This window comes from Dipodomys spectabilis, unplaced genomic scaffold (genome assembly GCF_019054845.1).
Source record: "Dipodomys spectabilis isolate Male_0828 unplaced genomic scaffold, ASM1905484v1 ptg000387l, whole genome shotgun sequence".
NCBI lineage: Eukaryota > Metazoa > Chordata > Mammalia > Rodentia > Heteromyidae > Dipodomys > Dipodomys spectabilis.
The window spans coordinates 2,350,502-2,365,262 of record NW_024871064.1 but is presented as its reverse complement, the minus strand read 5'-3'; the positions used below and the strand labels follow the sequence as shown (position 1 = coordinate 2,365,262).

The window sequence follows — 14,761 nt, the reverse complement described above, 5'->3', positions numbered from 1 at the left end:
AGCCTCAAAGGGTACATTCCAAAACAACAGACCCGAGGCTGTGATTTCTTTCCAAAAAAATCTTCAATATGCTCACTGCAAAGACGTGCAAACAAGAACAACCATCTAATACAGGTGTGAAATTGCTTTTAACTGTCCTAAAGGTCCCATGCCACTACATAATACCAGCTCAGATGTAATACAGGTGTTCACTGATGCCATTCATTGGGAAAATATTTAGCTTCTGAAAGAGGGTCTGGCTTACTAGGTTCATTCTATTTTCTCTTGGTTTTGTTGGGTGTTTTGCTGTTTGTTTGTTTTGGAGCTTTTGCCTTGAAAGCAAGGGCAGAACCACCTGTTCGCGTGATGTCTCTTCTAGTCTTATGACCCTGGATCTTTCTCCTTTTAGAGTAGAATGGTTGTGATTCTGCACAGGTCAGTAAGCTCTGACTTTTATAAAATGCCAGCTGACTATCTCAGACTGTTCCTCTGCATGTCATGGTTCATGAATAATGGGAACGCCTTGTCTCCCTTGGAGAAACCCGAGAAAGGCTCTAGCCAACATAACTACAAGTCCAGGAGATAGGCTTATATTCAGGTCAAGGGCTGTTCCAGCATTCCTTTCTGGTTTTCTTGTTCACACTGTACCAGAAAGGAGCCTTGGATGTCTATGGAGACACCGCTGCTTCACACCTGCTGCCTCAGAGCCCTGGGGCCTTGGAGCATCTCAGCGGGACTCCAGCAGACAGGAAAGAAGTTCTGACAGAGTATTCTTAGCATCATTGCTTTGCTCCCTATTCTGTAGTCCATGTGGGGTGCCTTCCTAGCATAGGAAAAGCAGGATTGAAGTCTCCAGCATGCCCAACAAAACATCTATGATTTGTGCCTTTGCTGATAGAGTCAAGAGAAATGACCATTAGCTACATTTTTGAATAGGCATCAGACCTTCTATATACTATATAATATTATACATATTAATATATAAGATAGGTTTTATATAAGGCACTAGATAGACTTTATAGATATTTACTACTTACATTCTTTTTTTAATGTTATTGTCAAGGTGATGTATATAGAAAGTGGTTATAACTACACAGCTTATTATCTACCCTAATTTTATGCAGGAAAACAAATCCAAATTTTAAAATATGTTCTAAGTTATAAAATAAATGCACGAATAGAGTCCATGCTGTGTATCTGAGTGTCTTATTCATCTTTGATAGCCATGCCCATCCTGACGTATAGCAGGGGCTGAATAAAGGAGGAGCAAATAAATAAGCAAATACAATGGGACAGCTAGTTTTTACTTTTTATTAACTTAGAGTTCCTATAAACTTTTTGTACACTAAAGCCTTTGTTCAAAAATATTAAAGGAGCATCTACTATGTGCCTGGTCCTGGGCTGGACGTGGGGGCTCCAAGCATGTGACTGTCTCTGCCCTCCGTAGACCTGCCATCCACCGGAAGCAGTTGCTGCTGACACAGCCAGCACATCCATTTCCATGAGTTCTATGAATACATGCAAGAGGTCACAGTATCCGATGGCCAAATGAATCCAGTTTCTACTGTAGCCCGTGAAGGCTCAAGCCGAAGCCAGCTCTTCTATATAAGAAAGGCGAGCATGTGACTTTTGGCACCTAAAAGCTCAGTGTCTTCTGGAACATATTGAATCTCTCCTCCTTGCTCCAACCTTCAGGTTGGCATCTACGTGACACCACAGACTGAATGTCTCTGCTCCATGAGAAGGGAGATTAGCACCTTCAGAGTAGTGTGGGACATTCCTCAAACATTTGTCACCATCCTGCCCTGGGTGATGTCACCTGGAAGTGAGAAAATGGCACAATCAATTGCTTCTTGTCCTCTGCTGAGCTTGCAGGAAGAAGTAACAGTTGGAGGGTTATGGCTTTGACACAGAGAAATAACCTAGTGGTCTGCTTTTCATATTATAAGTTGAATGATAAATTACATGCATTTGGGATCATAAGCACAGTTATACTCACGTTATCAAGGTCCCTAAGTTTTCCCCCACATTATCCAACTTCCAGAAAACAAAACAAATGATCAGCACTTTGCAAGAACAAGATAGCCAAGGGCTGATGCCTCAGGCTTACAATCCTAGCTACTCAAGAAGCTGAGACTTGAAGATGTAGGTTCAAAGTCAGCCTGGGGGAAGAAAAAAAAATTCCTTCCTAGTTCCCTAGCTCCCCTACTCTCGTTCATGCCTCTAACTTTTAAGCATGATTCCCTACTTTCAGCTTTACATTCAAAGCTGTGGCCTCTGAAATACGATTCCATTCTTTACTTTTCTAGCCACGTCAGTTAAATCAGCAAGCTGTTTTGGCTTAGCTGATTTCTAACTGTGTTTATTAAAGCCTTGCAATTTTTCTAAAGCTGACTGGCTTTAACAGAGTGGAAGCTTCTGTGGAGGGCGATGCTCTGCTACTATCATCTTAGACTTGCTTTGCTGTCTTAAAGATGCTAAACAGTAGAGATATCTAGTGTCTGCAACTAAAAAGAAACTTAAGGAGCTAGGAGCGTAGTGTAAGTGGTGTGAGGCTCTGGATTCAATCCCTAGTACAAGGAGGGGGGAAGAGAGAGGGAAGAGGGAGGGAGGGAAGGAAGGAGAGAAGGAAGGGAGCTTGTGAATCTCAACAAGAATAATGCAATCGGAAGAGTAGGCTGTGGTGGTAAGAATAACCCAGACATGCTTTGCAAGTAAACCTTTGATAAGAAAGCCTTTCCTAAATGGATCTCTGAAATCCACTGACCATCAATACTCCATGAAGAAAGACCCCTATTATAATCTATCCTTCACAAATAAGTTTCTACTCCAATTGCAGAATACTTAGGAAATGGTTCCACATTTAAAGAAATTCAGGTGCAGATGGACACCATAACACCAGAAATCTAAATCCTAACTTGCTTTCACCTGAGGCCATTTGTCCTCCTTGTAGAGGTAGACGCCAGGGGCTGACTCTCAAATGTTTTCTATTAATGAATAGTTCCTCAGGCCTCTCTGCCTGGTAGCACCAGAAACTGGGCCCTGTGGGCTCAGTATAGTACCCAGAGGAGTAAGTGGTACCCAGAGCCAGAAAGGGGCCGGGCGGGGGGAGGGAGGGAAGCAGGAATGTCCCCTGAGGGAATAGTGGCCAGGAGATGCACCTGGGGTAGGAGGAGGGAGAGAGAAAAGGAAAGACATTACATATCACCAAGTGTGAGCAGACTCAAGTTACTAATGAGCACAAATGAGACAATCCTGGGACTATTTAGAAATAATGAGAGGGAAGGGGGTGAAATCCTACTGTACCAGCCAGTAATTGGTAATGACTCATCCTCCATTGGCCGGGCTACCCTCATTGCTTTTGTAGTCCCTCAGCGCCACCTGGTGGTAAAAATAAGAAACAATTCACTGTGCTCACTGTTTCCTTTGTCCTCTATGCTAATTATGCTCTAGTTTTTGTTTTCTCCTAAATTTCCTTAATTCTGGCTAAACTACTCTTTTTCCTTTGCTGCCTATTTTATACATACTGCAAGAGAATATTAGTCAATCTTTTCTCACCCTCTCCTGTGTTCTCTTTCCCACTCTAGCAGATACAGTGAGAGGATTTTCATGAAAATAATATTTGCAATTTTAAACATTACATAAACATTTCAGAGGATCTCTGAGGAGTAAAGCACCATTGAAAATAGTAAACAAAGGTTCATATGTTGTTGCCCTAACATTGGAAAAACTAAAATATAATTTAAGATGTGTTTTGTTTTGTTTTGATTTCATGGCAGTACTGAGGTCTGAACTCAGATCATTGTGCTTGCCAGACAGGTGCTCTAACACTTGAGTCAAGTTTCCAGTCCTTTTTTCTTTCTTTTTTTTTTTAAAAATAGAGTCTCATCCTTTGCCCAGGCCAGTATAGACTGTGATCCTATTTATGATTTGCATGTAGCTGCGAAGACAGGTGCTCCTGAGCCAAGCTTTATAGTGATTGAAATGGAGGCTCTCAATTGTTTTAATGGCCTTGAATCATAATCTTCATGATCTCAGCCTTCCAAGTAGCTAGTATTATAAGTGTAAGCTATGCTTAAGCAATGTTGTGCATTCAATATAGTATCAAAGCTATTACTTTAATTCTACACCTAGTCTGCAAAATAGCCAAAAGAATTCAGAGGGGCTGGGAAGGTGGCTCAGTGGTAGAGTGCTTGCCTTGCATGCATGAGGCCCTGGGTTCAATTCCTCAGCATCACATAAGCAGAAAAAGCTGGAAGTGGCACTAGCCTTGAGCTGAGGAGCTGAGGGACAGCGCCCAGGCCCATAGTTCAGGCCCCACGACCGACAAAAAAAAAATCCTGAAAACTGAAACTTATATTGTGAATCTATATATTACTTCAAATGAGTATTAAAAAAGCATTTATTTTTTTAGGTCATCATAAATTAAAGTTTGATTTTCTTCACTCAGAGAATATTAAGGTAATGGGATTACCTGTGTATTCTCTGAAATTTGCGGAGTCAAACACTTAAAAAAAAAAAAAAAAAGCATTTATTTAATGTTTACTGACATCTCTCATGTGCCAAACCTTACTAGAGGCTACAAGTTACATTTAGTAGGCAAGACAGACACATAATATTTAAAAATAAGTAGTTATATATAATATTTATATATAATAAATGTACATACATACATACTTAATAGGGTATTATATTATTCAACTATAAAGAAGAATGAAATATGCTATTTTCAAGGAAGCACAATGGAACTAGAAATCATTATGTTGACTGATGTAGTTCCAAGCTCAAAAAGTCAAATATTTTCTGTTTTGATTTTTTAGTATGTATTTTTATTGCTATTGTAAGGGTGATGTGCAGAGGAATTACAGTTACCTAAACATCAGATAATGAGTACATTTCTTCTGTAACAATGTCATCTCTGCCCTCATTTTCTCCCACTTTTCTCTCCCAACACCCCTTCTCAACAAGTTGTATAGTTCATTTCCAACATAGTGCACATAGTGTGTAGTATTTCTGCTCATTTGTTCACTCTCTGTCCCTCCATTTCTGTGCCCCCCTTTACCCTCCCCAAAACAAATAAACTTGTATGCAAGACAAAAGGCACAGAAACCAAAAACAGTGACAACGGAGTAAACAAAAACAAAACCAAAAAAACCCTTGTTTCCATTTCTTGGAGTTCATGTCAATGATCATTTTATATGATCATATGCACGTAGCTGCTGCTGCTGCTGATAATGATGATGATGATGATGATGATGATGATGATGATGATGATGATGATGATGATGATGATGATGATGATGATGAAACATGGATACAAAAAGGTGAGAAGACCAATGAGAAGGAGAAAGCAGAAAGTAATGGGAGGGAAGGATCAAAGTATGTTGTGTATACGTATAAAGACAGCTTAATTAACCCACCAAACACTTCTTGAAAAAGGAAGGGTAGGAAGACCACAGGAATGTAATAGAGTAATGAACTTGTTCAAAGTGCAATGTACACATATGTAGAATTATCACAGTGAAGCCACCCAATAGAACTAGTAAAATACTCTTGTGAAGTATAAAGAAACTAACAGTGGCTTCAGAGAGCACCAGGGAAAGGATACTGGCTGTGAAGGCTTTGAAGCACCTGTTCAAGGAGAAGCAAGACATATGTAGGGGTGATGTGCTAGAGATGGGACCAGCAATCGCAGGTACACAGGCACCTGGGGCTCTGTCAGCCCTTGTAAGAGCCTTTGCTGTTTTTCTATGGTAAGAATTCATTACAGGGTGGAGCTGGGTGCAATGAGGGCCCTGCCCTACTTTGTAAAAAAGCACCCAGGCTGCAGGGTGGAGAAGACTGTCGAAGTAGAGTAAGGAGACCAGTTGCCAGCCAGATTTTTAAGGGTAGCATCTAAAAGCCTTGAAATGGGTGCAATTTGTGTTTGGGAGCCAGAGAGGCTAAGATTTAATCAACTGCCTGGGGGCCATGACTGAAATGTCATTTCCTGAGAAAAAGAAGAGGGTTTGGTGAGTAGCATTGGGAACTGTTAGGCTACATGATCAGACACCAAGCAGGATGCTGATAGGTAGGTGGCTAAATAAATTCTGAGCTCTAGGAAAAGAGAGGGCAGAAGCAATGTATTAAATTGTTATTTGCAGTCATAGAAAAACAATCACCCAAGAACAGACTGGAAAGGAATAACTGCTGAGCAATCAAGGGAACCAGGAAAATTGGCTTAGAAGACAAGTGAGGAGATAAGCAAACACATTCATGCCTAGGAAGCAATTAAAAATTCATGGGTACTTGTGTGCTTTATCTGTGCCAAGCACTAAAGGGGATGCCAGGAGGGCAAAGGCAAACAAGAGTAAACCATGTTAGGGGCTGTGACTGATGATTCAGCTGCAGAGTATTGCAAATGTAAGCTTACCCAGTGCCATCACTACAGAACAAGAATATGCAGTAGTTCAGTTTTACCAAGGGAGGTGAATGACTTGGTAATAAATTAGCACCTTTACAATAAACATTAGCCAGCTCTAGAGACTGATTCAAGAATTAATGTGTTATTGTACTTCAGCAAATTAAAGCAAGTATCTCTGAGGTCTTTTTTCAGCAAAAAAAAAAAAAAAAGACTAAAATGGAATATGTTTTCCTAACTTTTTTCAGTCTCCCTTGTTTTTTTGTTTTTTGTTTTTGTTGTTATTGTTTTCTTATCTCATGTGGCTTGAACTCAGGGGCTGAGTGCTGTCTCTGAGCTCTTGTGGTCAAGGCTAGCACTCTACCACTTTGAACCACTGCACCACTACCAGTTTTCAAGTAGTTAATTGAAGATGAGAGCCTCACAGATTATCCTGCCCAGGCTGGCTTTGAACTACAATCCTCAGATCTCACTTGAAACCATCAGTGCCCAGCTCAGTCTCACTAGTTTTTAACAAAGATAATCTCATTAAGGACAAGCAGTTTGAGTCCAAATAGTAATAAAGGGTATCCTTCAAATAAAGAAAACAAATGGAGCCTTCTGCTACTTCTTTTCTTTACCATTGGTAGAAAAGACTTCAACTCACAGAATAGGAAGGGCTCAGATTTCCAGCTCTTGTGATGAATGAGCAAACTTCCTTGAAAGCATGCTTCTAAATAGCCTCGAAGCACAGAAGAACTTTCATTGTTTGAGGAAGAAAGCGGAGTAATCTTGTGTTTGTCCAAGCTCTAATTTCCAATGGAAAGCATATCTATCCTCTGTGTAGCAAATAAATGGACAGTGGCTAGAACTAGTTTCAAGGCTGGCACTGAGGATGTCTGAGTAACAGGAAAGTGAAGGAACCCTCTACAACAGGGTCTCTGTGTCAGGAGAAAAAGACACTTGTTAAGTACAGAGAATGTGAGAGCTCTTGGGACCAGGGCAGCAGGACTTTCATGGTTCTCAAAGATTTTTGTTTTCTCCAAATGTTTTTATACCTGCAAAATGTTTTTTAGTCACAGAATGTGATGAGTCTGACTCCTCTGTGGGGGGAAACTGTCCCTAATGTCTGTGTCAGAAGTCACTTCCCCACAGAAAATTCTCATCAAAATAAAACATGAAATATGAAACCGAAACCTTTACCTGTGCTCTCTCGTTTGCTTGAATTACAACCAGTTTTCTTTTTCTTTTCTTTTTTTTTTTTTGTTTGTTTATTCATTTGTTTCTGGGTTTGGGGAGTGGTGGGTTGTTTCCAGTTATAGGATTTGAACTCATGCCCTGGGATCTGCCCTTCAGCTTTTTCACTCAAGGCTAGTTTCAACTCCTTGAGCCACACATCTACTTCTGGTGTTTTGCTGGTTAATTGGAGAACGATTCTCACACACTTGGCTGCTCAGGCTGACTTTGAACTGTGATACTCAGATCTCAGTAGGTCCTCAGATCTGAATACTTAGGATTACAGCTGTAAGCCACGGCATCGGAATCATTATCTGTTTTACTCATTCCATAAGTAAATGAGTCTTTGGGAACCATACTAAAATCTGGCACCACAGTTTGAGAATAAGGTAAGACAGTATAAACTCCATCTATCCTTCAACAGAGACACCTGCAAAGCCGTGTTGATCGAAGTATAGTTTACAATAGCCACACAATGGAATCAGTCCCACCAACACATAGCTAAAGAAAATACGGTACATGTACACATAAAGAGCCTTAAAGAACAGGGGCTGGGAAGGCCACTCAGTAGTAGAGTGCTTGCCTCACATGCATGAGGCCGGAAGTGGGTGCAGTGGCTCAAGTGGTAGAGCGCTAGCCTTGAGCTGAAGAGCTGAAGAACAGCACCCAGGCCCAGAGTTCAAGCCCCACTACCGACAAGGAGGAGGAGGAGGAAGAGGAGGGGAGGGGGAGGAGGAAGAGAAAAAAGAAGAAGAAGAAAGAAGATGAAGGAGAAGAAAAGGAAGAGGAAGATCAGTTGTTTTCAGGGAAATAATTGGAATTGGAGATTATTGTGTTAAGCAAAACAAGCCAGATTCAGAAAGACAAATATTACATTTTTTGCTCAGTGTGGAATCTAGACCTACACAAGTGGGGGGGGGAGGGGTAATAGGATGTGTGTGTGTGTGTGTGTGTGTGTGTGTGTGTGTGTGTGTGTGTGTAGTATAATAGAGAGATTGGGAGGGCAAATAGTGGAAGGAAAATGAGGGCAAGGAGATGGTAATGGAGGGTGAATAGGATTGAAGTATATTATATGTATGTGTGAAATTAGCATCATAAAGTCCATTACAATTTAAAGACAAAAAAAAAGTAAGAGGACAGGAAGGGAAGTAGGAATGAGTCATACACTGAAGATGCGCAATATGCAAATATATGCTAATCAAGTTCTAAGTGTGAGCCAAATAGCTCTAAGAGTTACTCTGTATGAATACATAACAATAGGAACAGATTAAAAAAAAAACTCTCTTTACATGGCAGCACTGCCTTCAAATTGGAAAGCCAAGGAAAAGCACAGACCCTATCTGAAAGACAAACTGAAGGCATGGAGGTGTGGCTCAAGTGGTAGAGCACTTTTGTTGCAAGCATGAGGCTTTGAGTTCAATCCTCAAATAAAAACAATCAAATAATTAAATAATTGATACTATTCTGAATGCCTCCATTAGGCACAAAATGGAGCCTTTCCCCTTTGCCCTAGGGCTGTTCTGATCTTGTAGAGTTATATGTACCTCTGATCCCATTTTGACTGAGCTTATATGTAACTGTCCCTAAAAACTTGGAGTGCTTTATATTTTCCTAAATAGAAAAGGGAACTCATATGAATGGGAAAACACTTTTACATATTTTGAGAAAATAAATTTCTCTTCCATGATGCATTGTGAAAAAATTAATGTGAGGGCTATATATTTAGGATTGAGAATATTGTTTTATAAGCAATCTGACCCATAACTTTTTAAATATATTTTTATTATAAAGATACTGTACAAAGGGGTTACAGTTACATAAGTAAGGTAATGAGTGCATTTCCTATTGAGAATTGTTACCCCCTCCTTTGTTTTTCCCCTATCATCCCTTCCCTCTCCACCTCCCCAACTCCTCCCTCCCTCCTCCCAACCCCCCTCACCCCGAAGTTGTAAAGTTCATTTTCAACATAGTGTCTTATGCATCTCGTTGTCACAATGGGTCAACCTGTATCCTTGTTTCAGCATTTTGTTATTTCCCTTCCCCTCTCCAAATTAGAAAATGTATATACAAGATGTAGGGCACCAAAATCAAATACAGTGAAAGCAGGGGTTATACCATGGGGGAAGAACATACAAAAGAAACAAAAAAAAATCACATAGTACATTAAAACAACAGCAACAAAGATAAAACCTCTTGTGTCTCTATCTTGGGGTTCATTTCACTTAGCATCATCTTGTATGCTGACCTCTAACTTTTTTATAGACATAGATCTATTTATTTATAAATTATTTTGAACTCCAAACCCATTGTTTATTTGGAAACCAGTTATCACAAAATCTGTCATAAACCATTTTACTTTCTAAAGACTCCATAGGAATCAAGTAGGATGTGTTAACTAGATAAATTGCAAAACTATCATAAGACAGCATCTACTAGTTAAGAGAGATTAAAACTTCACAGGATGGCTTTGAAGGAAAAAAAGGTCTGATTTTAAAAAGTTTGAGAAAGCTTGGGCATCTAATTCCTAACTGTGTTGAACTAATTATTTAAAAAGTTAATAGCTTTGCGTTTCTCATGGATATGTGTAACAAAAAATGTAGATTATTGATTTGGGGTGAAAGAGTTTAGTCATACTATTTTTCACACTAGCCTGTATCTTAAAAACAAAAACAAAAACAAAATAAAAAAACTGGAAAGCCTAGCTTTAGTAGATGTGCTAACATGTCCAAAGGTAGAACATGCCCACTAGGAAAAAAGGCTGATCCATCACAGGCTAGAAAATGAAAATGAAAAGTGCATGCTGATACAGGTTGTCCAAACATGACCCAGAGTTAAGAAATTATGAGCTACAAAGCCAAGTATTTTACTTCTCTTGGAACAATTCATACTTTGGAGCTTATGTTGGGAGCTATAGTCACCAAAATTCTTTCCTGGGGAGAGGTTTAAAAAAAAATAAAATGGTTAGAACAAGAGGGGAAAATTATGAGGAGCAAACATAGGTGGGAAATTGCTCTTGGCAGAACTTGGTGAATTTCAAGGATAGGACTTCAAATGACTATAAATACAACAAGTAGTCTAGATGTGAATTCAAGGAATTAATCTCAGCATAGAGAATTGACACCTAAACACATAGGTCAGTGTATTGTCTTTTCATCACTTCAATAGGAAATACTGCTAATTGGTTGTCCATAGAGTTGAAAATAAAACAGGAAACAGCAAAACTGAGGAAGGACCATAAAGAAAGAGTGAACTATCCAGACACTCGTGACCTCTAATCTCACTATCCAGGAAGCTGAAATCCAGAGGATAATCATCAGAAGCCAGTCTGGGCAGAAAAATCTGTGAGACTACATCTCCAAAATAATTTGAAAAACAAACAAGCAAACAAACAAACAAAAAGCAGTGTCTGAGGCATGACTCAAGTGGTAAAGCTCAGGCCCAGCTAATGTCCTGAGTTCAAACCTTAGTAACACCAAAAAAAATTCCTTAAAGAAAGAATAAGCCTAGAAGTGGCTAGAATAGAGTGTTAATAGTGTGAGACTATATGAATACAATTTATCTTTCCACACCTAGAGAACATACCTATCTGTAATGGTTTTATTACCGCATACCCCAGGTGGTTTGTTAGAGCTAACCACAAGCTTTAGAGGAGTAAAGTTCTGAGAAGAACAACATAGAACATTGAGTTGTGGACTGACTGGTCTATGGGAGTAGCTCATAGACCTCTTTTTCTGAGGACTCTATACACCCTTGGAAGGGTTCCAGAGAGCTTTTGTTTATGACTTTTTATCAATTGCCACTTGCTTTAGAATTAAAACAGAGAAATTTCAAGGTACTTTTTAATTAATGTGCTTATTAATTAAATGTAATAATAAATCATGATAAATTTACATAAATAATACATTTTTGTGAGAATAGCATTATTTTATCAATCCAAAAATGTAAAAACAGAAAATTGACATTTACAGTTTTCATTTATCCCTCCCTAAATGTCTGGCTACACAAAAGCTGCTTGTATTCTTGTAGCTGCTTCTATATTCGGTGTGTGGTAATTGGTTAATTTGTTAGGAGAGTTTGAAAGAAATCCATCCTCACACTGATACTTTGCTAGAAGCACAGAGGAGTAAATGAATTTCCTTCTCAGATATTCTGGGTGTTCATTAGTACTGTATCAAGATGCAACAGACAGTTGTTACAGTTTGGATATGATAACTCTTCCCCCCAACAAATTGGTGCACTGAAAGCAGGATAGAGAGGTCAACACTGGATCACAAGGGCACTAATTTCATCAATGGGCTGAGCATCAATGAATTCATATCTAGATGGATTGTTAGAAGGTGGGGCTTAGTTAGAGGAAGTAGACCACTGGGGAATGTGATTTTGAAGGATCTAACTGGTCCTCAGTTCCTTGATTGTGATTTTGAAGGATCTAACTGGTCCTCAGTTCCTTCTTGTGTCTCTGTGGTTCCTGCATGAGGTGAACAGGTTCTGCCGTGTTTGTCTATCATGCTGTTTCTGCACAGACCACAAAGCAGTGGAGCCAGCTGACCATAGAGCAAAACCTCTGAAGGCATAAGCCAAATAAATCTGCTTTCCTTTTAACTTGCTTTCTCAGGAATTTTGTCAGACGGCTTAAAAACTGGTTAACACATGGTAGTTTTCATGAAAGTGAGTTTCATATCAATGAATCATAAGAAAAAAAAGTATGACCTGTTTCATTGAAATATATCAATTTATCCTGAACTTGGAATCATTAGTTTGTATATATTTTACAGCTTCGTGTACTGGACATTTAGAAAATATTGCTTGTTTTGTTTATGAACATGACACACTGTTAGCTGTTTTCTTGAAGTGACGATCTCACTTCGTTCTGGATTTCTTGAAGTTACGGTCTCACTGTGTTCAAGTCCAAGAAAATATTTGCCAATTAGCCAAATTTAAATATCCATTCAATTCCATAAGGGTTTTCACTAAAGATAATAACCATCATGCTTTCATACATAGTGGAAATGTCTTCTTGAAGCAAAATGTTCCCATTCTGTTACACTGAACATTAAAAAAAAAAGCTTAGGTTTTATGAAATTCATGTTTTTTTTTTTCAGAACAAGCTAAATCCCAAACCCAGAATAAGGAGATTCTCAAGACCAAGTGATATCTCGAAACTGACTGCCCAGAAGTGATGTAAACAAAATGTAGTAGTAATGTAGTGTTGTTTCCTGATACAATCTTGATTGTTGGCTAGGAAACCGGCAGTTATAGCCATCATTACTTTTACCCAGAAGAGCAAGTATCAAAAGAAGAAAAGCGGAAAATAAACTGGTGTCAACCACACTGAGATTCCCCCTGCCCCAAAGTGTCTGAGGGCTCCCAGGAAGTCAAATGATCCTTCAGAACTGCTGTCCCTCTCACAGGCCATGAACATTTTTCTGGCTGTCCAGATGGTGGCAGTAGAAGGTTTTTCCCAGAGGAGAGATTGGTTGACCAATGCCATACCTTAGGAAGGTAGACACCTGTTTGCATAGCATCCTAGGGAGAGGGTGTGCTCATTTTGTCACAATCCAATCTTCAAAACTCCACTCCCATTTATTTTGGAATGATTTTAGACATTTTAATCTAAAATTCCTTTAAAGGGGCTGGGAAGGTAGCTCAGGGGTAGAGCACTTGCCTTGCATGCTCAAGGCCCTGGGTTCGATAAGAAAAAAGAAAAAAGAAAAAAGCACCACATAAGAAAAAAGAAAAAAGCCGGAAGTGGCGCTGTGGCTCAAGTGGTAGAGTGCTAGCTTTGAGCTGAAGAGCTGAAGGACAGCGCCCAGGCCCAGAGTTCAGGCCCCACAACCGGACCCCAAAAAAATAAAATAAAATAAAATAAAATTCCTTTAAAGAACAAACTGCTTGAAATTGTAGGTAATTTATGAGCCCTTGCTATTTCATTGAGGAATAATGGATTGCTAGCATTGCTAATTTACATGCAAGTGACTTGGTGTAAGACAGTGATAATTCAAGACAGACTCTTTTTTTGCTTGATGGACCACCTTTTGGGTCTAGTATTGCTTACATAAGGTGATTTTGCATATCCATCCTGCCAACACAAAAAGTAGTGCGCTCCACTGGAGGTGCAGGCAGTCAAGAAGAAAAACTTAAGCCTGATCTTAGCCAGACTTCAGCATGATAAAAACCAGCTTTATCTCTGAATTTTTCAGTTGTTTGAATTAATACTTTTGTTTTGCTTTAGCTATTTTCAAATGGAGTTTCTATCATTCCCAAAGAAGATATCCCCAACGTATCTTCTTACTACTAGCACCAAACGCAAAACCCTATAGGAAACAAAAGAATCCAATTTCCAAATATGTCACATGTGAATATCTTCCTGCCTTTGTTAATTTCTCCTAAGTTATTTTCTCTAGCTTGTTTTTATAATTCTATAGATAACTAAGACATTTTCATGTTTTATACTGTTATTTTTATAATTCCCTTGGAAGGTTGGAGCTATCTAAGGGCAGGAATAATAACAATCATTTTCCCATTTCCATACCTAATGCAATGTTCAACATACACAATGTCCAATATACAATGGTTAAATTTCTAGAGTAGAAGAGTATAATGACCTTCTGGATCTAGAAGCTTCCAGGCCAGTCTCATTGCCTGCATAACTGAAGTTCTCAGCCTTAGCTGGTCTTAAGCCCATTTGCCCTCAGATTCATTCCTGGACTTTTCTGTTAATCAATTCCGTTTAACAAAGGGGATAATCCTACATGGTTTCATGTTGGTATCTAACAACCAGATCTTTCTTTCCAGGCCTGTTTTCAACTTCAGTGATGTGGCCATGGCTCCCGGGCCCCAGAAACACTTCCTAGAGAAGATGGAAAGCTCCATGTTCTTACTAATCTTGTTTGTTGATTCCCTATCTTCTTATTTTCTCAGCATTTCCCATCACATTTATAATCAATTCCAAGAATTTACCTACTTTGTTTAAAATACTGAGTAGTTCTTACCTTCCTGAGGTACCTGATAGTGTGTCATTGTTTTTTTATGACAAGAGCATTTATGACAAGTGTTTTTGTTTGGGACCCTGAGAGGCAATCTTTACCTCCAACTCCTTCCAATACCAGTTGATAACAGATGACTCCAACTACCCACATGAAAGTAGTTATTTGCACAGGTCATGCA

General features: G+C 39.2%; 1 non-coding gene across 1 annotated transcript; it reads left to right on the top strand.

The window, feature by feature from the left end:
• The first annotated feature begins 4,360 nt into the window (after positions 1-4,360).
• LOC122096741 lies at positions 4,361-4,489 on the top strand. Its single transcript, XR_006145380.1, has one exon. It is a non-coding gene; the product is annotated as a small nucleolar RNA SNORA79 (small nucleolar RNA).
• The last annotated feature ends 10,272 nt before the right edge of the window (positions 4,490-14,761 follow it).